Source organism: Oryx dammah, unplaced genomic scaffold (genome assembly GCF_014754425.2).
Source record: "Oryx dammah isolate SB20612 unplaced genomic scaffold, SCBI_Odam_1.1 HiC_scaffold_13, whole genome shotgun sequence".
Taxonomy (NCBI): domain Eukaryota; kingdom Metazoa; phylum Chordata; class Mammalia; order Artiodactyla; family Bovidae; genus Oryx; species Oryx dammah.
This window is the reverse complement of record NW_024070197.1, coordinates 7,050,820-7,077,271: the sequence shown is the minus strand read 5'-3', so window position 1 is coordinate 7,077,271 and position 26,452 is coordinate 7,050,820. Positions and strand designations below refer to the sequence as shown.

The 26,452-nt window shown below is 43.1% G+C and overlaps 2 protein-coding genes across 7 annotated transcripts in view; both read left to right on the top strand.

Moving 5' to 3' along the window:
- The window catches only part of LOC120871952 (zinc finger protein 665-like), a 385,017-nt gene that overhangs the window by 68,787 nt on the left and 289,778 nt on the right, over positions 1 to 26,452 (top strand). The window lies entirely within an intron of this gene.
- LOC120871962 (zinc finger protein 347-like) overlaps positions 1 to 26,452 on the top strand; it is a 232,281-nt gene that overhangs the window by 116,276 nt on the left and 89,553 nt on the right. The window contains exon 1 of one of the 6 annotated variants that reach the window (XM_040252059.1): positions 20,480 to 20,507. The exons of 4 other annotated variants lie outside the window; for them this stretch is intronic. The gene's annotated coding sequence lies outside the window, so the exon portion shown is untranslated. Of the gene's footprint in view, positions 1 to 20,479; positions 20,508 to 22,797; positions 22,857 to 26,452 lie in introns of those variants that run through there. One more of the 6 variants, XM_040252054.1, reaches the window with a different exon arrangement.

Here is a 26,452-nt window from a genome sequence, read left to right as displayed (position 1 = left end):
TTTACATCATACCTGAATGGTCTAGTGGTTTTCCCTACTTTCTTCAATTAAAGTCTGAATTTGGTAATAAGGGGTTCATGATCTGAGCCACAGTCAACTCCCAGTCTTGTTTTAGCTGACTGTCTGGAACTTCTCCATCTTTGGCTGCAAAGAATATAATCAATCTGATTTCGGTGTTGATCATCTAATGATGTCCATGTGTAGAGTCTTCTTTTGTGTTGTTGGAAGAGGGTGTTTGCTATGACCAGTGCATTGTCTTGGCAAAACTCTATTACCCTTTGCCCTGCTTCATTCCGTATTCCAAGGCGAAATTTGCCTGTTGCCCCAGGTGTTTCTTGACCTCTTACTTTTGCATTCCAGTCCCCTATAATGAAAAGGATATCTTTTTTGGGTGTTAGTTCTAAAAGGTCTTGTAGGTCTTCATAGAACCGTTCAACTTCAGCTTCTTCAGCGTTACTGGTTGGGGCATAGATTTGGATTACTGAGATATTGAATGGTTTGCCTTGGAAACAAACAGAGATCATTCTGTCGTTTTGGAGATTGCATACAAGTAGTGCATTTCGGACTCTTTTGTTGATCATGATGGCTACTCCATTTTTCTAAGGGATTCCTGCCCACACTAGTAGATATAATGGTCATCTGAGTTAAATTCACCCATTCCAGTCCATTTTAGTTCAATGATTCCTAGAATGTCGACATTCACTCTTGCCATCTTCTGTTTGACCACTTCCAATTTGCCTTGATTCATGGACCTGACATTTCAGGTTCCTATGCATAATCCTCTTTACAGCATCAGACCTTGCTTCTGTCACCAGTCACATCCACAACTGGGTATTGTTTTTGCTTTGGCTCCATCCCTTCATTCTTTCTGGTATTATTTCTCCACTGATCTCCAGTAGCATATTGGGCACCTACCGACCTGGGGAGTTCCTCTTTCAGTAGCCTATCATTTTGCCTTTTCATACTGTTCATGGGGTTCTCAAGGCAAGAATACTGAAGTGGTTTGCCATTCCCTTTTCCAGGGAACCACATTCTGTCAAACCTGTCAACCATGACCTGCCCACCTTGGGTGGCCCCATATGGCATGGCTTAGTTTCATTGAGTTAGACAAAGCTAACAGCAGTACTTCCAATGAACATCGAGGGCTGATCTCCTTTAGGACAGACTGGTTGGATTTTTCGTATTTTGAAAGTTAGCTAGATAATTCTCTAATAAACATTGGAATATTCATTTGTATAGAATGAGTGGCCTATTAACAAATCTGTGGAACCTGAGACAAAAGTGAAAACTTTTCACAAGGCATAAATTGGCGCTGTGAGCAGGATTTGTGAGACAAAACACCACTCTTTAAGAAGCAAGAGATTAAGGTTTATGACGTTTTTATTTCCAGATGGGAAAATTCACCTTATTACTCATTAGCTAATACGTGGCACATCTTCTCTGGATTGTGTGAGAAGTGGAACCATAAATTAAACAGGGCTGGATCCTTAGAAATTACTGAATGTTGGTGACTCTTGCCCCTTGAGATAGGATAAGAATCTGCCCTGCCAGATAGAGGCTGGATTCTCCTCTCTCCTACCATGAGGTACATAAAACGAACTTAAAACTGTCTTAGAGAAGTTACTGGAAAAATAATTATGTGATTAGTGAGGATGTTTGTCCATGTTACAGTGTCAAAATTTTATTTTGGCTGATCAAATCCTCACTTTTTAAGTTGGCTCTCTATTGAGCCAGCACACAGCTCCAGTAGTATCCCCTTCTGCCCTTTTCTCTCCATTCTTTGTCCTGTTCTGTCCTTAACCCCCTCCCAACTACTCCGTCTCCCTCTCCATCAGCTGGTCCCCTTCTAACTTCACCTGTCTCTCGGGGGAGGATGAGACCAGCTTCCCCCATTCTTGCCCCCCACTCTAGGAAGTTTCTTTTCCCCTTCAGTTTCCTCTGAACAATCCAAGACCCCCATCTCCCCAGAGGGACAATCCAAGATTTTTATCACCCATCTGCTGTTATTTTCACTGTCAACTTGAGTACTATTTGATCTGTATTTTAGCTACAAAACTATGAGTATGGAAAGGATGGGTACGTTTTTTGACATAGGATAACTGTGCTTTTCTCTAGACTCTGGAGAAAACTGCTTAAAATGATTTTTTTTTTCTCTTTGAAAGTACACAACCGGTTCTTCTTGCATATGGAGTTCAAAGCAACTAACCTGTTGAGACAGCTAGCCTAGAAAAAGCTTGAAGTTAACCTTTACTAGGGCATCCCAGATGACTCTAATTGTACAGAACCTGCCTGCAACTGTGGCAAAGGTGGATTTGATCCCTGGGTTAGGAAGATGCCCTGGAAGTGGGAATAGCCACCCCCCAAGTGTTCTTGCCTGGAGAGTTCCATGGAAAGAGCAGCCTGGCAGGATACAGTCCATGGGATCGCAGATAGTCGGGTGAGACTGAAGCAGCTTAGCACAGCAGGCAACCTTGACCAGGTCCTTGACATACATAACCCACTTTACCTGAGGCCTCAACCTTGGGCAAATTAGAATTTCAAACCAAAGGGAAAGAAAAAGATTAAAGAGACATTTTAAATCTCAAGCAGAAAACTATGGTCTCTGTCCATCTGAGTGTCTGGATTTATGCATGTCACACTGTGTGTCTTTGTTTTTGGATAATATTGCTGAGGTTACTTTGTAGGTGAGATCTAATTCAGTTGGCTTTAAAGAAAAACTAAGCACTTACAAATCAGTTATGAGAAATTAACCCAAATGAATTTCAGATGCACATGAACTGGTAAATATTCACCATTAAATATCTAGTAAAAAACATTTGTTTGCTCATCTAAGTAAGACATGAGTTGAGTCATCAAACTGTGTAATGCTTTTATTGTATTACACTGATTACTGAGAGTTCAATCCCTGTGTCGGAAAGATCCCTGGAGAAGTAAACAGCAACCCACTTCTGTATTCTTGCCTGGAGAATCCCATGGAGGAGCTGGCAGGCTACAGTCCATGGGCTTGCAAAGAGTTGTACATGCCTGAAGCGACTTAGCACACACATAGGCACTGATTACTGATAATTTCCTGTCATAGAGAAATTAAAAAGTTTTTGGATTATTAATATGTTTCCTGCTCCCCTGAGATGTTCTCCATAAGAAAGCAAATGTTTTTAGAAACTATCACTGATATTTATTGCCAGGGTCCAGCCCCTGTGGATCCAGGGAATTCAAAGTGGGGATGGAGTCGGCGAGGAAAAACTCATTTATTTAGAAATACAAAGAGAGATTAGGAAAGAATAGTGTAGTAGGAAAATTAGTGGAGAAAAGATGCTGAATAACTTGGTTTATGTGGAAAACCAATAAAGTTCCAAGACAAGGAACTTGCACCTTCTATGTAGGCCACCGGCGCCCCCTTGAATAGTGGAGGGTGCCCCGCCTTAGGCTCCCTCTCGTGTGAGTCTTAGAAACCAGGGCAAATAAGTAGACACGGTGAGCCTCCATGCTCCAGATGGGAATTCCGCCAGAAAAGGGAGAAAAGAATGACATGGGGGAGCCAAACATCGGTGCCAGACCCAAGACTTTATTTTCAAAAGCAGCTTATATATCCCAAGTTGTACATAAAGAAATAATGGAATATGCAGGGTTATGCAGGGGCAGCTGTCCTGACCCTTATTGAGACCAGGCTTTCTTTTTGCATACCTTCCAGTATACAAAAGGTCTCAAGTGGTTTATATTATCTTCTGGCCAAGAGGCCTGTTAACATTTTTATGGCTCTCTTCCTAGATAAATGTCTATCAACCAGAAAACTTTTTCCCTTGAAGTGTTTTTTTTTTCCTTTAATCTGCATCACTCTCAAAGTACTAAATAAAGTTACATTCCTGTAGAACAAAGGTGTAGTGGGTTATAACAAAGAAAGTACTCAACTCAAAGATCTAATTTTGCTAATACCATGGCTACTACTTGTTTTTTCTATATATCAACTATATCTACAAATAAAAGATATGAAAACTTGGCAGCAAGTATTGGCTCAGCAAATGAAACCCTTAATCAGTCCTATTCTAATGATTTTGACTCCTTGGAAGCCCCTACATACCTCGGATGTTTTAAGCTTCCTGTGTCTCTCACGGTCGGGAGGCCGCAAACAATCACATGCGCAGATGTAAGAGTCTGGCAGGCAGGCTAGAAAGCCACCAGAGGGGTTTTTGGATTGAAACACTCTTATTATGCCCAGGAGACTTATTATCTAAAAGCTCTAAATTAACTTTTTCCAGAAAAAGATGGTGGGGGGACAGCCCCCTGTTAATGTCAGAAGAGTAGGTGGAAAGCGTAACACAGTAAAGCAGGCAGACTCTGGTTTTGGGGGTGGGTGCTCGAGAATTTCCAGGGGGATCCCTGAGGCTCGATCCCGTCTTTGCATATGCCGAGCCTCCTTCCTCATGACCTTTGCCATTGGCGGGGTTGCTCAAACTGGCTCCTGGCAATTTATGGTCACCATTCTACAAAATGCTAATATAAAGGACAGTTCATGGTTGTTTAAGGAAAGTAAGATCTGTGTTTTTAGTAACAAAAGGTATGAGCAATGACATTGATTTGGGATGCTCATAGCAGTGAATGGGAGCAAGTAGAAGCTGGAAGCAACTTTTTAATTTCCCAGATTGAGACTCCTAACCCCTGGACCACAGGAGCCAACATTTAGTGCTAAGGTCCCTAGTCTGGCCTGCCAGGTCAAGAACGAATTCAGATGATGAGGCAGATGATAAAGAGCAAAGGACAAAGTTTATTGAAAGGAAAAGTACATGTGGCAAGGCACATGGGCAACCTCAGACAGAGAGAGAGAGAGAGACGCCTTTGGGAAGTGTAAATTCTTTACAAAGGGGCAGTTTTCTGGGTCTTCATCTTCCCTCAGACCAATCACCTTGTTTATTTGCCCTGGCTAATTTGTCTCAGGACCCTCCCAGGAGTGTGCATGCACACCTTAGCCAAGTTGGATCTCAAAGTGAAGGCTTCTGGGAGGAGCAGGACTCATTATGGCCTGGAATTATTCTGTGAGTTTTGACTCCAAGCAGCCTTTCTGGGCATGTGTAGTGTCTCCCTTAACAAACAGGGTTTTTTCCTTTCTTTGTCCTTGCCATAATTATTCCCTGAGATTAGAGAATGACTGTGTATTTACCCTGTTTTTGTTGGGTGTAAATTCCTCAACTGGAGCCCATGTATCTCTTATCTCAGGGAATGCAAAGGGGAAGATGACACATTCAAGACATTTAACATGGAGCCCATCAGTCTCCTACCAGAAAATTACATTTTATTAGGGAGAAAGAAAGTAGGTCTGACTTATGGGTGGCTGTTTCTAAATTAAGTAAATGATTTAATTTAGAAAAAAAAAAGAATTTTTATGCAAAGTGGACCTCCAAGAAAAGAGGTCGCAAAAGGCAAAGTCTTTATATGATTTGTAACAATGTGTCATTTGACTCCTGTCAGTGTTGTTGCTTGACCACGGGAAGCATGTGATGAGGTGTTTCAAGGGGATCTGTTTCCTCTTTGTCCCCCTTCTGTGATGGATTCCATTGGATGCCTCCTTTTTGGTCCGTGTAGAACAGCACTGACACCTCCAGAGATTATTTCGGACCTAGCCTAGTTCTCTTCCTATTGCTGCACTTGGGAGACCTCACTGGAAGAAGGGAAAGACTGGCAGCTCTTCGATTGCATTTGATGTCTCAGATCCTACACAGAGCTGCCTTCAACCTGTCTTCCTGTTCAGAGCCCTCAGCTGTTCTTGTTGTTACTACTTTTGCCACATTCTTCAGGGGTGTGTGTAACAGGAATGTGGTTAGGATCTTCTGTGATTGTAACTCAGGAAACCTGTAAGGATAGTGGATACTGATTGAGGTCCTCTCTTAGACAGGACCAGAATTGATATCTTGTTGGTGCCTGGAAACAGTTTCCAAGAGGGATGGCTGAGTAACACAATTACACACGTCAGTTCTTGTGTCTGATCTGGTTTCCTTTTTACACTCCTGGAGTTCATTGTAACTTTTTGTCCTCTGTTCTGCCCAAGTGGGCCCTGATGGTTCAGAGCCTGTATGACTCTGTAAGTCTCGGTTTCAGTCCTGCTTTTGCTCATTTACTGTCATGTTCCCTGGAGTTGTGTACAGGAACCCTGTGAATCCACTACCGTTATTTGTAAAATTGAGGTAATTAGTGCTGTTAGGTGGCATAGAATGTTGCCTGTTTTACAGAAGAGGTCAGAAGTTACTGTTTTTTGTTTTGTTTTTCACTGTGCCATGTGGCAGGTTGTGTGTTAGTTCCCCATTCCTGGATGGAATCTGTGCCCCCGCCAGTGTATGTGCGTATTCCTAACAACTGGGCCACCAGGGAATTTGCCTCAAAGATTACTTTTTCTTTAAAAGTATATTTACTTCCTGTCTTGCTTATTGTGACATCTCTTTGTTTACTTTACATCCTGTATGTTTTCATTTTACTTTTCACTTTTATGAGAGTTGTCTCTGACTCTGGTTAATAGGTTTTCAAATAATATTGGTTTTCTTCATACCAATGCATTACATTTTTAAAATGTTTTTATTTTTGGTTGCACTGGGTCTTTGTTGCTTCAGGGGCTTTTCGCTACTTGTGGCAGGCAAGGGGTACTCTCTACTTGCAGTGCACAGACTTCTCATTCTAATGCCTTCTCTTGTTACAGTGTGTTGGCTCTATGCCTGTGCACAGTAGTTGTGACTCCCAAACTCTGGACCACAGAGTTGTGGCCTACAGGCTTAGTTGCTCCCAAGGTATGAGGGAACTTCCCGGATGAGGAATGGAACTCTTGTGCATTAATTACCAGGTGGATTCTTTACCTCTGAGCCAGAAGGGAGGCCCCAAAGCTTGTTCCTTGACATGTATCTTGGAACCAATGAACTTAGTAAGTTAAAGTTACTGTATAAATAGGGAATTGCTATACCGAATGACTGTTCTTCAAGTCGAGAATGTTTCATTTATTAATATTTTGTTATTTAAAGATGATGGTCTTTATGTATCACACAATGTAACTGACATGAACAACTTGTCAATGTCATAAAATGCCTATAGGTCTATCTACTGATCGATTTATAAGAGATATTTAGATAAGTTTTCTTTTGTTTTTCCCCATTATTTTAGGGAATTTCCTGAACAGTTGTCAACTGCTATTTATGTTTTCCATTATTCGTCATAGTGCTTCTTTGGGATTATTTACCATTGCAGTGTATTGCCTGTTAATGAATGCTTGTTCAGTTGATCATTCTGTCTGACTCTTTGTGATCTCGTGGACAGTAGCCTGCTAAGCTCCTTATCTATGGAATTGTTTTCAGGCAAAAATAGTTCTCGGTGGCTGCCATTTCCTCCTCCAGGGGATCTCCCCCTCCTAGGGACTGAAGCTCCCTATCCTATGTCTCCTGCCTTGGCAGGCCAATTCTTTACTACCAAGTCACCTATGTAGCCCTGTCTGTTCTTTACCGTTTACTCATGTATAAGTATGCATAAAGTGTGTACAGTATGCCATATTTTCTCCTCAATTATGAGACAGCAGTGTGTTTACTACCAAGTAGAATGAGTTTAGAAGTCATGGTGCAAAAATACCCTTTTCTTTAAGAACTGACATGAGTTTGGAAAAAATTAATATGTTCTCACTGTATCTTTAAGGCTAGGCTACCCTAAAATTAATTTGGATTACATGTGATTACGCTTTGATTTTTAAAGAGTTCTATTTGTTTAGTGTTTCAAACATTTTTAAGATCATCATTGGGAAAATGCGTAATTCTGTTTGGCATGGATATGCCTTACCATGTATTCAGCATGAAACTATTTATTTATGCATTGTAGTTGATAGAATGCATATGGTTTTTATATTTCATAGATGTGCCTCAAACACGTATGATCAAGAAATTACAGGCAAAGGAGACAGTGGTAAAGAAGAAATTTTTCAAAGAGTGGTGTTTGGAAGAGCCGAAAGCTGTGAAATCGAAGATTATTTCCTCAGAAAGATACAGAAAAATATGCATGATTTTGAGTCTCTGTGGACAGATGATGAAAGAAATGACAGAGAAACCTCTATATCCCATAACAAAAATCTCACCTATAGAAGAGATCAGGATAGTAGAAGTGATGCAGGAAATAAGCCTGTTGAAAGGCATGGATCAAGCTTTCAGGATCAGTTGCAGATACTTGAATCTGAAGGGACAGTTTCTGAATGTAGTCAGGGTGTGGTGAATATCAACAGTAGCACCTCAGGTTTACCACCTCAGAGAAATCGTAGTGTCTGTAAAGGCAATTCTCATAAACAAGAGAGTGCTGTTATACATCCCTCAGAACTGGTACCAGACCAGGAAGCACACAAGAAAAATACTTATAGTTGTAATGAGTGTAACATAACTTTTCTTCAGGACTCAGAACTCACTCAGAGAAGGCAATGGCACCCCACTCCAGTACTCTTGCCTGGAAAATCCCATGAACAGAGGAGCCTGGTAGGCTGCAGTCCAAGGGCTCACTGAGAATTGGGCATGACTCAGTGACTTCACTTTCACTTTTCACTTTCATGCATTGGAGAAGGAAATGGCAACCCACTCCAGTGTTCTTGCTTGGAGAATCCCAGGGACGGTGGAGCATGGTGGGCTGCTGTCTATGGGGTCACACAGAGTCGGACACGACTGAAGCAACTTAGCAGCAGCAGCAGCAGCAGAACTCACTAGACATCAAAGAATCCATACAGGAAGAAAAGCATATAAATATAACATATATTGTAAGGCTTTTAATGATAAATCGACACTTATAGTTCGTCAAAGAAATCATACTGGAGAAAAACCATATAAATGTGATGTATGTGGCCACTGCTTTAAACAGCATACACAGCTTCAACATCATCGGCGAGTTCATACTGGAGAGAAACCAGGTAAATGTGATGTGTGTGGAAAGGGCTTTAGTCAAAAAGCGAGGCATACAGTTCATCAGACCCTTCATACTGGAGAGAAACTGTATACATGTGAAGTATATGGCCATGGCTTTACTCGAAAGTCACACCTTGGAATTCATTGGAGAGTTCATACTGGAGAGAAACCATATAAATCTGATGTGTGTGGCAAGGCCTTTAGTATAAATGTAAGGCTTGTAGTTCATCGGAGAGTTCTACTGGAGAGAAACCATATACATGTGAAGTATGTGGCCATGGCTATACTCAAAAGTCAAAACTTGTAATTCATGGGAGAATTCATACCGGAGAGAAGCCATTTAAATGTATGTGATGTATGTGGCAAGGCCTTTAGTGTAAATGAAAGGCTTGTAGTTCATTGGAGAGTTCACACTGGAGAGAAACCATGTAAACATGATGTGTGTGGCAAGGCCTTTAGTATAAATGTAAGGCTTGTAGTTCATTGGAGAATACATACTGGAGAGAAACCTTACAAATATAACCATTGGGATAAACATAAATGTGATATGTGTGGAAAGGCCTTTAGTTGAAATTCAGGCCGTGTAGTTCATCAGAGAGTTCATACTGGAGAGAAACTGTGTAAATGTGATATATGTGGGCAGGCCTTTCATCGAAATTCAATCCTTGTGATTCATCAGAGAATTCATACTGGAGAGAAACCTTACAAATATAACCATTGGGACAAACATTTTAGTGCACAGTCATGCTTAAATTGCCATCAGGCAGTTCATACAGGAAGGAAAATGTAGAAATGTAATTTATGTGGCAATAAATAATAATAATAAAATTTAAAATATAACTGATTCAATTTGCTCTGTGCCTGATACTAACACAACATTGTGAACCTACTCTACTTCTTTCAAATTTTAATAAAAGCGCAAAGACAAGGTGGAGTGAGGTGGATTTATACTGAGGGGTGAGGTGTGTATGGGTGTAGGGTACTACTGGGTCCCAAAAGGATTCAGATCTTAAAGGGATCGGGATAAATGACAGTCGAGGGACTCAGCCACACATATGCGTGTATCCATTCTCCCCCAAACCCCTATCTCATCCAGGCTGCCACATAACATTGAGCAGAGCTCCCTATGCTATACAATCGGATGTTTCTGTTTTGTAAATGAGTTCATTGGTATCTTTTTTCAGATTCCAAATATAAGTGATGTCTAATCTTTGTCTTTCTCTGACTTCAGTTCAGTTCAGTTGCTCAGTTGTGTCCGACTCTTTGTGACTCCATGAATCACAGCATGCCAGGCCTCCCTGTCCATCACCAGCTCCCAAAGTCTACTCAAACACATGTCCATTGAGTCTGTGATGCCATTCAGCCATCTCATCCTCTGTTGTCCCCTTTTCTGACTTATTCACTTAGTATTGAAAGGTTGTTGCTGAGCCATGAAAGACTCCGGGATTCCTGGCATCCGGAGGAGAGGAATTCAATCCGGGGCCAATGATGAGGTTTGAGCACTCAGAGCTTTTGTGTAATAAAATTTTATTAAAGTATAAAAGAGACAAAGTTTCTGACATAGACATGCTCCCCTGCTAGTCTTTAGCAGAATGTTGTATAGCTACTAGCAGGCTGCTAATTGGAGAAAGGAAATGTCTCAAAACTCAGAGATTGGCACCAGGCCCCTCACCCACAACATGCATTTTGAGATAACATTGGCACAAGGTGAGTTGTCCTGGGCCATAAAACGATTGACTTGAATCTTGAAGAAAGGCAGGTTTCAAAGCAAATAAAGTTTCATTACCATAGATTAGGAGAACAATTGTATGAGTAAAACATACTGATTTGTTGAGCCATTATTGGTTCTGAGTCACTTTAGCAAACTGACTTGAAGAGTCTAGGGTAAATACATAGTTTATTAACATAGCTTAATAAAAACATTTCCATAAGAAAAACGCATTGGTTAGCTCAAGGTTTGCGAAAAGTTCAGGTGGAACCAGGTGTCATCATAGCAACACAGAATTTTAAGAGAAACCTCCTTTACAAAATTAAAAGGGGGAAATACCTGACACTTGCAGTTTGTTTCCTCCTCCTGCTGCTTAGAGAGAGATAAAAACCATTGACACTTACTTGCAGCCTATATCCTCCATTTGGGGAACCCTGACCTTCCTGCGTGTTATCTTCTCAGTATGATCATTTCCAGGCCCATTCACTTTGGTGATTAATTTTGTTTTCCCAACAATGTTGAGTATTTTTTGGATAATTCAGTTCAGTTTGTGTTTACTACTTCATATGTGCTAAATCCTCAGTACATCTACTGTTGGAATTTCGTGAAGACTTTCCCCCAGGTGTCTGGGCCAAACCCTTTTTAGGTAACACCACATCTGTCCACATTCATGTGTACTGTCTGCATCTGGAACGTGGGCAATTCACACGCAGCTTGCTTTCTGAAGGCACAGAAAACAACTGCCTGCTTTTTCACTTTATTAATGAAGAAAGGCTTATTCTCAGCAGCTGTTTCTTCACCAGAGCACAGTGATAAAAGAGGAGATGGGGGGATAATTTAGTTACATCAGTATGATAGTTCATTACTGTCTAATCATACACATAATATCCAGGATGCTGTGCAAAGACTTTTTTTCCGTGATCACCAGAGAAATGGCAAAATGGAAAATATTTTTCCTAGTGTTGAGGCTGCAGAGCAGGGCCCTGTGGGGCTCCCAGGCACAGAGGCCTTCTTGGTTCCCATTTCTTATAGTCTGGACTCCAGCCTCCATAACCTTCTGTGAGTTCCAAAGGGCAGAACCGTTGCTGATCAAAGAAGGATGCTCACACTGGGTCAGTCGTTCCAACTCTTGTGACCCAATGGACAGAAAATGGGTTGCCATTTCTTCCTCTAGGGGATCTTCCCAACCCAACAATCGAACCTGTCTCCTGTACTTGCAGGTGCATTCTTTACCACTGCACTGATTAGGAGACCATAGCACCTAAGACCCTGCACAAAACTTCATCTTGTCACCAACCCCATCCTTTTACAACTTTGCAGAGGAAACAAGAATACAAGACTGTTACTGCCTTGATCCTTAGCATATATCCCTAGCAGACGATATAACCTCTCCCTACTCACCAAGGAGGGGGCCTAAAATGTTCCTTTTTATCCTCACACATATAGAAATCCACTCTTACTCCTCCATAACTCTGTGCTTGTATTTCAAGTATTTCAGTTTGGCATTTGTTCAGAGAGAGCCAAGATTTTGGCGTCTGTATAATCTCTGGGTTCTAGTTCAACCCAGACCCCTGACTTGTTGATTCAGAGGAACGTCTTTCAACACATACTGATGTCTCTAAGATGTGACAGGACCAGACACAACACAGCCCAAAGGAACAAGCAGGGCCCCTCACTGATGTTCTAAGGTACATACACTGAGGTTCTCAGGCCTTTGTTGTTCTTTTTTTTATTATTGGGTTAATATTCCTAAGTTTCCATTTTTTAACTATTACATGTATATTCATCTTCTTTGATATTCTTGGTATTATAGCTTCTGATGACAGAGTTGAAGCTTACTTCGGATCCTATAATTATGGAAAAGAGCAAAGATTAAAAATTCTCCCACTTCACTTCCAGGAAAAGGCTTACTGCCAAAAGCAACCCTTCCTCATTATCACTGATTTAAGACCCCTACTCAGCCCCCTGTTTCCCTGGGAAAAAAACAGACACACACTCCACAAATTCCCAGTCTATGCCCTATCAGTGATGTGTTGTTGCTGTTTAGTCGCTCAGTCATGACTGAGTCATTGCAACCTCGTGGACCACAGCACGCCAGGCTTCCCTGTCTTTCACCATCTCCTGGAGTTTGCTCAAACTGATGTCCATTGAGTTGGTGATGCCAGCTAACCATGTCATCTTCTATCATTCCATTCTCCTCCTGCCTTCAATCTTTGCCAGCCTTGAGGTCTTTTCCAATGAGTCCAATATTTGCATCATGTGGCCAAAGTATTGGAGCCTCAGCTTCAGCATCAGTCCTTCCAATGAATATCCATGTTTGGTCTCCTTTCGGATTGACTGCTTTGATATCCTTGCTCTCTTAGGGACTCTCAAGACTGATCTCCAGCACCACAATCCAAAAGCATCAGTTTTTCTATGCTCAGACTTCTTTATGTACCAACTCTCAAATCCCTTTTTTAATCACATCCCTAGCTGACTATTGGAAAAACCATAGTTTGTCTATAGGGAGCATTGTTGGCAACGTGATTCGTTTGCTTTTTCATGAACCATCTACTTCTATCATAACTTTTTTTCCAAGGAGCAGTCCCCTAGCTGCAGTCCCCTTTAGCAGTGACTACAGTATTGAATTACAGTTTCCTCTGCCAGCTCCAACCCGACATCCAAGGAGTGGTGGCTACATGGGCGCAGGAGGGCCGAGAGGAGCTACTCCACATTCAAGGTCAGGAGGGGATGTGGAGAGGAGATACCCCTCGTCCAAGGTGAGGAACAGTGGCTGCGCTTTGCTTGAGCAGCTGTGAAGAGATACCCCACGTCCAAGGTAAGAGAAACTCAAGTAAAACGGTAGGTGTTGTGAGAGGGCATCAGCGGGCAGACACACTGAAACCATACTCACAGAAAACTAGTCAATCTAATCACATGGACCACAGCCTTGCCTAACTCAATGAAATTAAGCCATGCCCTGTGGGGCCACCCAGGATGGGCGGGACATGGTGGAGAGGTCTGACAGAATGTGGTCCCCTGGAAAAGGGAATGGCAAACCACTTCAGTATTTTTGCCTTGAGAACCCCATGAATAGTATGAAAAGGCAAAATGATAGGCTACTGAAAGAGGAACTCCCCAGGTCGGTAGGTGCTCAATATGCTACTGGAGATCAATGGAGAAATTACTCCAGAAAGAATGAAGGGATGGAGCCAAAGCAAAAACAATACCCAGCTGTGGATGTGACTGGTGACAGAAGCAAGGTCTGATGCTGTAAAGAGGATTATGCATAGGAACCTGAAATGTCAGGTCCAGAATCAAGACAAATTGGAAATGGTCAAACAGAAGATGGCAAGAGTGAATGTCGACATTCTAGGAATCATTGAACTAAAATGGACTGGAATGGGTGAATTTAACTCAGATGACCATTATATCTACTAGTGTGGGCAGGAATCCCTTAGAAGAAATGGAGTAGCCATCATGGTCAACAAAAGAGTCCGAAATGCAATACTTGGATGCAATCTCCAAAACGACAGAATGATCTCTGTTTGTTTCCAAGGCAAACCATTCACTATCACAGTAATCCAAGTCTATGCCCCAACCAGTAACGCTGAAGAAGCTGAAGCTGAACGGTTCTAGGAAGACCTACAAGACCTTTTTGAACTAACACCCAAAAAGATGTCCTTTTCATTATAGGCAACTGGAATGCAAAAGTAAGAAGTCAAGAAACACCTGGGGCAACAGGGAAATTTGGCCTTGGAATATGGAATGAAGCAGGACAAAGGCTAATAGCGTTTTGCCAAGACAATGCACTGGTCATGGCAAACACCCTCTTCCAACAACACAAGAGAAGACTCTACACATGGACATCACCAGATGGTGAACACCGAAATCAGATTGATTATATTCTTTGCAGCCAAAGATGGAGAAGCTCTATACAGTCTGCAAAAGCAAGACCAGGCGCTGACTGTGGCTCAAATCATGAACTCCTTATTACCAAATTCAGACTCAAATAGAAGAAAGTGGGGAAAACCACTAGACCATTCAGGTATGACCTATATCAAATCTCCTATGATTATATACAATTCTATTAGATGAGATGGTTTATTCGCTCCACGTTCTTCAGCCTCTCCTCAGGCCCTGGAGGCCTCGCCTGCCGCCCCACTCCTAGAGAGACCGGGTTCTCTCCCTGGCCCTGGGATTCTGGAGAGCTCTACCCACTCTGAGACCCCTCTCCCCCCAGCCCCTCTGTTCTCACGTCTCCTCAGGCCGGTCCTTCTGCCCTTCAGAGTGACCTTTCCCCTGAACCCTGGTAGGGGGAGGTGATCTGATCCAGCTACGTGACGCCCATGGTTCTTCAGACCCAAATACAACCCGCTGGGATTTGGCTCATGCAGGAGGGCCTTTCTTATTCTGTCTCGTACCCTGTAAATAGTGGGCGGAAGATGGGATCAGAAGAAGCAGAGACAGCGACTCCTAGAGAAATGGAAAATTGAGAAAAGCATATGGGATAAGCGATGGCAGTGAAGAGGACTGTGAGGAACTTGAAAGAGACAGCTTCATGAAAGAGAATGAGCCTTGAAGCGAGCGGGTGGGGAAAGGAGAGAAATTCAGAGAAAAGCAGGATCTCCGGAGTGTTAAGGGTGAGCAACATAGGGAGGTGTGGTGGTTCTTCCTGACTCTGTCAGCCCTGTATCTCCCAGAGTTTTCTCAAATCCCTGTCTGTTGAGTCCAGGATGGTATCCAACCATCTCATCCTCTGCTGCCCTCTTCTATAGCCTTCAAGGGAGAGCGTCTGTAAATCAGGGGTCCTAAAGAGGGCAACAGTGGAGAGGCACTTTACACAGACAGCCCACAAAGGGGACACAAGAGTTGGGACCAGAACCACAATATCCTGCTGGGAGAGAAAGGGGACTTCTAGAGATTGGAGGAGCTGAGAGAAGAAGTGAGCTGAAAGGAAGCATAACCACTTGGGAGTCCCAGAGAGTTGGGAGGAAAAGAGGGCAGAGGTGGAAGAAGAAAGGCAGAAATACAGGGAGATTGAGGATCACCAGGGAGGCTGAGAGAAAGCAACTTGAAGGTGAACAGATGGCAGAGAGGCGGGATGGGAAGCAGGGAAGAAATAGAGAGGAGGACAGGCACAGCAGGAGAGCAGAGAAAGAGAGAGAAAGAAGCTGGGAAACATCAACCAAATGGAGTGGAAACAGCTAGCGTGCAGGTGATGATGGGGACTAGATCCAGAAGAGTGCTGAATCAGTTGGGCAAGAATTATTAAGTCGTTGTACATTGGTTTTTGGCTTTAAAATATGCCGGAGCCAGCGTGAGGAACTCCGCCCGTGGCAAAGGTCATGAGGAAGGAGGCTTGGCATTCGCAAAGGCGTGATCGAGCCTCAGGAAACCCCCTGTTCCCTAGCATCTACCCCCAAAACCAGAGTCTGTTTTATGCTCTCACCTACACCTCTGACTTTACGGGGGGCTCTCCCCCATCACCATTTCTCTCGGAGAAGGAGTTAACTTGCAGCTACAGTTAATAAAAATTCCTGGGTGTGACAAAAGTGTTTCAACTTACAAACTCCTCTGAAGGTTCTCTAGCCTGCCTGATCAGGTTCGTCCGGCCACATGTGATTGTTTACAGCCTCCCAACTGTGAGAGGAACGAGATGCTTTAAAACTTTCTAAATACAGTCTCTTTTGAGAAGTTAGAAAATTATTGGTATAGTATTTGTTGGTTGATTAGGAATTATATTGGTGAAGGGTTTTTTCATTTGTTGTGCCAATAATCACTGCTAATTCCCTGCTCTGGGTGTGACAAGGGTGTCTCAGGTCAAACCTCTCTGCTGACAGACTAGCTTGTGTGACAACCTCTCAATCATAAACAGCACAGAGAGTTTGGAGTATTTCAAAAGTCTTAATTAGCATAGGGCTTTTCTCATTGTTGAGTCAATGATTGACGCCAGGCCTCCATATCCTTAGGCACTTGGGAATATATTAATCAATGTAGTTGGAATATAGAAAAGGAAATATAGTAGTTTTTGATGTTAGCAATACTAGACTTTTTGAGTTAATGAATTTTCTCTTTTGTTATAGATCACTGTACTTTGTTATAAATCACTGTGTCCTCGCTATGTAAAAATGTACCTTTATCACTATCTTAAGACTAAACAGATCTTAAGGGGAACATTGGTGAAGGGTTTTCATTTGTTGGGCTAATGTTTGCTGCTGTATCTCCATATTCCTTGCCCTTATAATGAATATAACTAATATATAGGAAAAATAAGTATTAACCTTTAAGATTAATCATGTTAACCTCAGGTTAAGTAAATTCCTTTCTTGATTGTAATCCACTACACTCTCACCCTATAGGAATGCAACTTTATTTGGAGGGTTGCTTCTGATTTAAGAAAAAATCACCCCTGAAAAAAATAAGTTTTCTGGTTAACTGACTGGTATCAGAAAGGGCCATATAATGTCAGCAGGCCCCATGGCCAGAAGATGATGTAAAACCCATAAGACCTTTGTATAATTTTATATGAAGCACCTGATTGTGACAAGGGTCAGGTCTGCTGACCCCCACGTGACTCTGTATTCATCCCTATGTTTAACAAAAGGTATATAAACAAACCTGAAAAATAAAAAAGTCGGATCAGTTTCTGGAAAGACTGATTCCCCCGTGTCATTTTTTCTTTCCACTTCTGGCTGAATTCCCGTCTGGAATGTGGGTACTCACCAAGCCTGCTAATTCTGCCTGGGCTTCTAAGATCAGAACAGGGAGGCTTCAGTGCCTCCTCTTCTTTGGGAGAACAGAAAGACGCCTGTGGCCTACGTAGGTGATGATTGGTATTCCACGTAAACCAAGTTATTCAGCCTCTTTTTCTTCACTAATTTTCCTACTACACTATCCATTTCTAATCTCTCTATATATCTGTAATTAAATAAGTTTTTCCCTAGGATGCCTACTCCGTCTTTCTTTGAAATTCCCTGGATCCACCGGGGCTGGACCCTGGCAAAAATCTAATGCAAATCTTGCTTCTGTAAGTTATACAGATAAGAATGAGAATTGCAAAATTTCTGTCTGTGAGGCATGTGGATTTTGTAATTATGTGTATAAAAAGATCATCCATGTGTAGAGCCTGTTGAGGTGGGGGCTGTGGCAGTGACTTGATTCTCTCAGCTTGATTCTCTCCCTATTCCTGGTGAGAGTAGAGGAGAGAAGAAATGGGACAAGAACTGGACTGACTCTTACTACATGGTGCCTTTTCAAGGAACTTTAAACATGTTCTTTGTGATGGTTTTACTTTTGGCTTTCTGCTTTCTTTACATTTAATTATTTTTATAGCTTGGGATAAAGATTTGTTCGTTCAATAGCAACTTTCTTGTAAACAATTATAGACATTTGTCTCACTTGGGACAACTTGGATGAATGTAGAGAATATCATGGTAAGTGAATTAAGACAGACTGGGAAAGACTGGTATGTCCTTCCATTATATGCAATGTAAAAAAAAAAAAAAAAGAAACTCACTAGTACCAGAGGGTAGGATGGTGGTCATCTGGGGTTGGGAGGAGGGGCATATGGGGAGATGTTGGTCAAAAGGTACAGATTTTGTGTTGTAAAATGAATGCGTCCTGGGGAGGTATGCGCAGCATGCTGACCGTAGTTAATTCTGTTCTGTTACTGCATGCTGGGAATTTGTCAGGAGAGTATGTCATCAGTGTTTTCACCACACACAGAACATGGGAATTTGGAGGTGATGGATGTGTTCCTTAGTGGTTTGTGATAAATATTTCACAGTGTACACGTGTCACATGGTCACAGGGTGTATGGTATGGATACGCACACTCTGGTTAGTCGGTTCTCCCCCATCAGACATGTTCCTCAGGATCTTGTGTGGGGCTTTGCCCCAGGAATGTGCACAGAGCTGCAGATGATTCAGATCTGGATCCTGCATTGAGCACCAGGGCTCTTAGCCTCCACTTCTGAGACTGAGATCAGGCCCTGGGGGAGGGGAGAGCGCTCTGCTCTGAGTGGAGCTGGACCAGGGCCTGCTGTGTGACCTGAAGGCCATCTTGGGGTCAGCGGAGGTGCCCCCTGCCACTGTGTACATAAGGCCTCACCAGGAGGGGAGTGTGAGCCAAGGAAATTGTGGGAAAGTCCTGTGTTGGACTCTATGCGGGAATTGACTGTCCTGAGTCCCTCCTGAGACAGTGGCCACAGAGGACTGTCTGTTCCACACAGTGAGGGCTTCCCTGTGTGTGTGTGGTTGGGGCTCAGGAAAGGGATGTGTTGACTCTAAGCATTAAACAGCATGGTTTCAATTTTCATGATAGAACTGTGAAGACTCATGGATGAAGAAGCCCAGAAGAGGAAAAAGCAGGAGTCAGGCATCTGAAGACCTTGACCTGTACATCTTTTTCTGGCTTTGAGTGATGTCACAGAAGCCCGTGTGAAGGGCACTGTGATAGTATTATTCACGTGTACTATCACCATGCCCTTTGAGCCTCACCAAGAGGTGTAGGAACTTCTCCTGACAAGGGTACTGTCCAGGTTCACACCCTCATATTTGTGAGGCTGTTGACTAAACTGTTGCTGATGCTGCATGCTTGTCACCTGGGTGCTATTGATCATTCTGCCTCCACACTTAATTTTGTAGCAATTTAATGACAGAGCTTATGTAGTGGAGTGATAACTTCATTGATGAACCATCATTTGTTTTATTTCACGGCATAGCTACTTTCCTTTTTTTAAGCATTATAAATGATTGTCTTTATATTTGCCATTAAGTTTCTATTTTATGTTACTCTTTGTATTTTATTTGCAATATGTGGGATGGTTGGTTAAGAAAGCTCCCCCACCCCTGTGGTGGAATTGGTGATCACTACTTTTTAGAGTTCTTTATGTATTCTTGATGTTAAACTATTATTGAATATATGCGTGGCAATTTTTTGGTATAGTGTACATTGTTTTTTCACTGCTGAAGATGGATTACTGCACAATATTTGATAATTAGGGTGTGTGCAATTTACCTTTTTTATTTTGTTGGCGTGAGCTTTTGGTGTTGTATCTGATAAATCATTGGTGAATCCACTGTCGAGAATCATTTTTAGGTTATCTATACGAAATTATGGATGCTAGGCAAACTTATTGTGATAATCGCTTCACAGTATACGTATCAGTTAATTTTTTCTCTGTAACTTAAACTTACACAATGATGTTTGTCATTGTAAGAGTTGGTTATACAACCCCTTTTATGTCACTGTTTAAAGAGTTGGGTTTAGAAAGGGGAAATAATTAAAAGACGTTGGATAAAAGAAACGATAATGCAGTTTATAATCATTTAAAGTGTCTTGCTCTTAAAAGGCTGTGGTTAGTGACCCAAATGATCACATCCCTTAAGTCCTCCATCTCAGACACCCAGGTACTGACCCTGAGTTTGTTGAACTCAGCACTATTCTAAGTTTGCTGTTTTGTAGGGTGTGAGTAGGGAATGGCCCATTTCTACCCAGGCAGAGTTTTGTATTTGTAATATAGAGATTAGTCCCATTCTTGTTTCTTAAAACTGCCCAAGTTCCCAGATCCCTGAATTGCTTCAGCTTCACTAGCAGGATCTGAGCACAACATGCTGTGAAAAACAGCTTTTTATTGAGAAGAAATCCTTTTAGTCTTAAGAGGAGGTATCTTGGCTTCCAACATAACTTGAAGCTTTTGCCTGGGCAGTGTTACAGATAGTAGGTAAATGCTGTCAAGGTAACAGGCCCCGCCCCCTCCGCGCCCCGCCCCTCCCAGGAACTCTGCGCACAGCGGGTGCTCGCCCCGCCCCTGGTCGGAAGCTGCGGCTCTAAAACCAAAAGCCCTTTCCCACAGAGCCGGAAGTCAGAGAGCGTGGAGCCGAGGTCCCCGAGCGGCGCGTAAGCTTCCTTCTAGAGTAAGTTTGCAGAGATCGCCAACCCTCCAATCCCCACCTCCGCCCCCGCTCACTCGTCCTCATGGTGTGGGAATTGCCAGCGACCTGAAAACCCTGGCACCCGGTGCTCGGCCCCGAATAGACGCTGCCGCTGCCGTTGGGCCGAGTTATCTTTTCGTTTGGGTCTTAAATGTTGCTGAGGAGGTTTCGGCCCTCGGTTCGCGTAGACACTGCCCCTGGCGACGTTTTCCTGCTTAACACCCTTTTTGACCTGTGGCCTCGCCAAGTAAAGCCCTCTCTCTCGAGTTGGAGTCGCGCCCGCCGCGTCACCTTCTCGACCGCTGGAGGCAGAGCCCAGATAGGCCGCGCGCCCTCTCCCCGGTCCTGGGATTCCGGCGAGGCCGCCCCGCTCCTGAGCCCCCTCCCTCCCAGCCCCTCTGTTCTCGCGTCTCCTGAGGCCGCTCCTTCTGCCCCGCAGCGGCCCCCTTTCCTGTCAGCCCGACCCCTCACCCCGCATAGGGTAGGTGACCTGGGCCAGCCCTGTGACAGCCAGTGCTGTCCCATGCCCAGTTCAACTCTGTCGGAAAAGGTGCTCTTCCGGTCCGGGGGCGTCTCGTTCTGTCGCCCACTCAGTAAATTCAGGAGGCAGGCGGATCAGGAGAAGCAGAGTCAGAAGGACTGAGAGAAATAACTGAAACTGAGGAGAAAAGCATCAGGGAGAACCAATGGGAAAACTGAGAATGGCTGAGGAATTTGCAAAGGGATAGTCAAGTCAAAGAGGTTAAGCCTTGAAAATAGCCAAGTGAGTAAAATAGAGAAGTATTAATAAATTAGAAAGCCAGATCTCCAGGGACTGGAAAACAGCACAGGGAGAACTGCCCTGTCTCAGTGATGGGAGCGGGGAGGCGAAGGGCGATGAGGGACGTCAGAGGTGGAGAGTCCTTAACTGAGTTTAGGCCGGGTTTGAGTCCCGGCCTCTTCGGTTAGAGTCCCGAGTTGTGTTTTCACCCGGTTGGAGTCCCGCCACAAGGGTTCAAGTCTCAATCTGAGGTGGCCGGTTTTCTGGTGCTGGCAGAGAAAGGTAAGGAGCAGAGGAGGAAAGGGCTGGAAGGAAGCATAGCCACATGGCCTGCGAGAGAGTGGGGAGGAAGGGAGAGTCACAGCGAGAGAAGGGGAGTAATCTGGAGCGCAGAGAGGGAGGCGAAATGGGGGAAGAAAGAGGCAGACTTAGGTATGGATTTTTGAAAGACTCAGGAAGGTTGGGGAGAGAGAGCATTTTGAGGGGGAACGAATTGCAGCAGCCTGGACAGGACACGTGTGAGGGAGGAAATAGGACGGGAACAGCAGGAGAGCAGAGAGGGAGATAGAGACACCGAGACCCAGATGAACTAGGGAGATAGGTGAACAGAGGGGTAAGCTCGATCCAGGTGTGGCCAGTTGTTTGGACACAGGTGATCTTTTTAGTTATGCAGAGGAGGATGAGAATTTACAAACTCCTGTCTATAAGGCTTGTGTCTTTTTTTTATTACTTGTGGCAGAAGAAGACTTTCATTTGCAAACCTTGTTGAGCCTGGGGCAGTGGCTTGATTCACTGAGCTGTGAGTGACCCCCTTCCCTTGTCCTATCATAAAATAGAGGTCAGGGAAGAAGAGACCTGGGGCAAGAAAGGACTGACTCTAGAGTGTCACTCTGTGGTAGCTTTTTTTTTTTTTTTTAATGAATTGTTTTGGCTGCGCTGTGCTGTGTGCTGAGGAGTTGTGGCTCCCAGGTTCTAAAGCACAGGGGGCTCATGTTTGGGAACGCATGTACACCTGTGGTGGATTCATGTCAATCTATGCCAAAACCAATACAGAATTGTAAAGTAAAAATTAAAAATAAATAAATAAATTAAAAAAAAAAAAAAATAAAGCACAGGCTCAGTAGTTGTGCACAAGCTTACTTGCTTGCACTTGTGGGATCTTCCTGAACCAGGGGTAGAACCCATGTCCCCTGCATTGTCAGACAGATTCTTATCCACTGTATCATTATTGGGTAGCATTTTTAAAGGAACACTTTTTTTTTTTTTAACTGATTCACATTTTCTCCTTTCTTTATGAATGATGGTGTTTGTAGCTTGGAAAGGGTCTTAATTCATTCAGTTTCTGTACTCATTTTTAACTTCAGAAATAAGCTTTTTTAGTTTCCAGTATTCTACTCTTATCATCCTTTTCTAAATATGATTATTCTGCACAATTTTTTAAACTTTGACACCAGATTTTTAGATTAAAAATAATTCTCCGTTTTGTTTTTTTTTTTTTCAAATTTTTTTCAGATTTATTCCTTGCCTGAGTGCTTTCTTCCCTTCATCTCATACATTTGAAATTTTCTTTGGTAAGTAGTAAATCATCTTAGACTATTTTGTGCCATACTTAGCAAAAATGTCACCTCGTTTATCAGTTCTAATGAGGTAGATGAGCCTAGAGCCTATTATACAGAGTGAAATAAGTCAGAAAGAGAAAGACAAATACTGTATATTAATGCATGTATATGGGATTTAGAAAGATGGTACCAGTGATCCTACATGCAGGGCAACAAAGGGAGACACAGATGTAAAGAACAGACTTGGACTCAGTGGGAGAAGGTGAGTGTGGGATGATTTGAGAGAATAGCACAGAAACATGTAAATTACCATATGTAAACCAGAATGATCAGTGCAAGTTCAATGCACGAAGCAGGGCACCCAAAGCCAGTGCTCTGGAACAACCCAGAGAGATCTGGTGAGGAGGGAGGTGGACGAGGGTTCAGAATGGAGGTGGGGGGGGCTGCTTCTGCTGCTAAGTAGTGTCAGTCATGTCTGACTCTGTGCGACCCGGTAGACGGCAGCCCAATAGGCTCCTCTGTCCCTGGGATTCTCCAGGCAAGAATACTGGCAAGGGTTGCCATTTCCTTCTCCAATGCATGAAAGTGAAAAGTGAAAGTGAAGTCTCTCAGTTGTGTCCGACTCTTAGACTCTTTAGTGACCCCATGGACTGCAGCCTACCAGGCTCCACCATCCATGGGATTTTCCAGGCAAGAGTACTGGAGTGGGGTGCCATTATAGTCAATAGCAGTCTGTTAATAAAGGAAAGGAAGGTTTTAACACTCAGAATGGCACCAGGCCCTTCATCCATAAAATGCATTTTGGGATAATCTTGGCAGCAGATGATTCATCCCAGGCCGTAAAATGATTAACTTGAATCTTGTTGAAGGGCAGATTAGCATACAAATAGTTTTGTTTACATAGATTAGGGGAACAATATCTGAGTATAACCTACTGGTTTGTGAAGTAGGTACTGAGCCATTAGGCGGAACTGACTTGAAGAGAGTCTGGGGTAAGTGCGTAGTCCATTCACATAGCTTAAGACTAACATTTCCATAAAAAAATGGATTGGTTAACTCAAGGTTTGAAAATAGTTAACTACAGGTGAAACCAGGTGTCATTATGACAACACATACGTTAAGAGAAACCTCCTTTTAAATTTGTATAGAGAAGGAATAAAGTATCGCTAGTTTGTTTCCTCCTGCTGCTTAAGAGAGATAAAAATGTCTGACACTTACAGCCTATTTCCTCCATTTGGAGACCCCAGGCCTTCCTGTCTGTTACCCTCTCAGTCCCCCCTTTTCTTTTAGAGGAATTATGTTGCCTAGGGAAAAGGGGCATTGTTCTCATTCCATAACTGCTTCCGAGCTGACAAGGGGCATTGTCCTTAAATTGGTGAGGCAACATATTCTCACCGAAGATGTCTGATCCAGGGCCCCCAAATATTAGTTGGAAGAAGCTGCAGCAGTAGCAGGAGTTTGAGCAACTATTGCAGGAAGGGGGACCCCTTCCAGGGTCTGAAACTGAGCTCTTGTCTAACAATCGGAAATGAGTTGTTAAGGAGACACATGTGCTGACAAAGCAAGAGATTTTATTGGGAAAGGGCACCCGAGTGGAGAGCAGTACGGTAAGGGAACCCAGGAGAACTGCTCTGCCATGTGGCTTGCAGTCTCGGGTTTTATGGTGATGAGATGAGTTTCCGGGTGATCTTTGGCCAATTATTCTAATTCGGAGTCTTTCCTGGTGGCGCACGCATCGCTCAGCCAAGTTAGATGCTATCGAGAGAGAGATTCTGGGAAGTGGACAGACACTCCGTGTCTCCTTTCGACCTTTCCCGAACTCTTCAGGTTGGTGGTGGTTCATTAGTTCCATATTCCTTATCAGGATCTCCTGTCATAAAACAACTCATGCATATGGTTACTGTGGTGCCTGGCCAGGGTGGGCAGTTTCAATCAGTGAGCTTCCCCTAACACAGCCATTTTTAACTTAAAAGCTTTCATGCAACTAGAAACAAATCGAGTTACACAGTTACAGATGCAGAGAGCAAACAGCAAAAACAAAACAGTCAGAATTATTGTTAAGATAGTTTTCCACCTTGGGGCACTAGTTAACATGTCCCAAAATGAGGCAATTGAGGCTTCAGGAATATCCATAGCCTCAATCATCTTGTTCATGTGTTTAATAAAATGAATAACATTAGTGCTCATAACAGGTATATATGTACAGCATTGGGTATGAATAATGGCACAAGTTCCTCCTTGCACAGGTGTCAGAATATCTAAAGCCAATCTGTTTTGTAAAACCACCTTTCTCATTTGTGCTTGTTCAGCATTAAGAGCTGAAATAGCTTTTTGAGAATCTTGTAATGCCTGTTGAGTAAAATTAGTGAAAGCATCCACTCGTAGCATATCATCTGTAGTTCCCAAAGAGGGAACAAAGATTGCAGCCAAATAATCATATCAGTGAAGTACAGACCTTGCCCACCGAGTTTTAAGGTGGGGTAAATTAGCAGGCTTTTCTGGAAGCTCTGAAAATATAAAGCTGTGAGTAAAGGCTAGACCCAGGGTGCATCTCCCTATCCAACCAAGGGGAAGCGATGCCCATAGGTAAGAGCCACATATCCAATAGGTCCCGTTTGGAGCAAGCCAGCTGACTGAGATATCCAGTCCCAATTAGTGCCTGGCCAGACAAAGGGAGGACCTGAACTGGGGTTGGAAAACAGGGGAATGATTACGTTGCATACATCCTGAGGCAAAAATCCCAATTGTTTCCAATCATTGTAATGAAGTTGTTGGCTGACTTTTGGGGATGGCTCTGTTTGTTCCCAGCATATAGGGGCAGTAGATACTAGATGTCCTTTTTCAGGAGTTAGCCATATAACCTCATCCCATATTTGATAAACGTCAGGTAAAAAACCATTAGATCCAGATCTATTTGCCTTATGTGTAGCAAAATAGTCATTAAACCAAGACAATGTATAATCAAAATTAAAAGTCACGTTATGTCTATAGTTAAAGTACAAAGTGTTGCATCAGTCCATTTTAGGGTTGGTAGATGTCATCAGATGAAGAAGAGGCATCACATATGATTGTTGTGGAAGGTATTTGGAGACTTGGAGAAAGTATTTTTCTTGAAGTGGAGATGTCCACCACAAAAGCCTTTCATGATGAAGAGGGGAGCACTCTGCAGACCCAGCAGTTAGACCCATTGTTGGAACGCAGCATAGGAGTGAGCCGAGAACAAGAAGACATTGTCTTGAGGATCAAACAGCACACTCAGGATTTTTGGAGTCAGCAGAAGTAGCTCACATAGATTATCAGGCCCATATGAAAAGTACAAAGTCAGAGCATAGAAAGTAAAGACATAAAATGAAGTCACTTAGTTCTGGTCAGGGTGCCACCTCTTAACTCAAGTGTGATGTACCCACGAATCAATTCCTGGCACTTTGACAGCTGTGAAAGAAGAGAGAATAACCTGTAAGGGCCTTCCCAGAGGGGCTCGAGGGATGGGCCCCCAGATCCCAATGTTTTTATGAGGCCCTCGGTTCCTGGCTCAAATAGAGGCTTGCTTGACTCAGAGGCTGGGTCAGGAGTCATCTCCCGGAGTTCTGTTATTGCCTGTTGAAAAG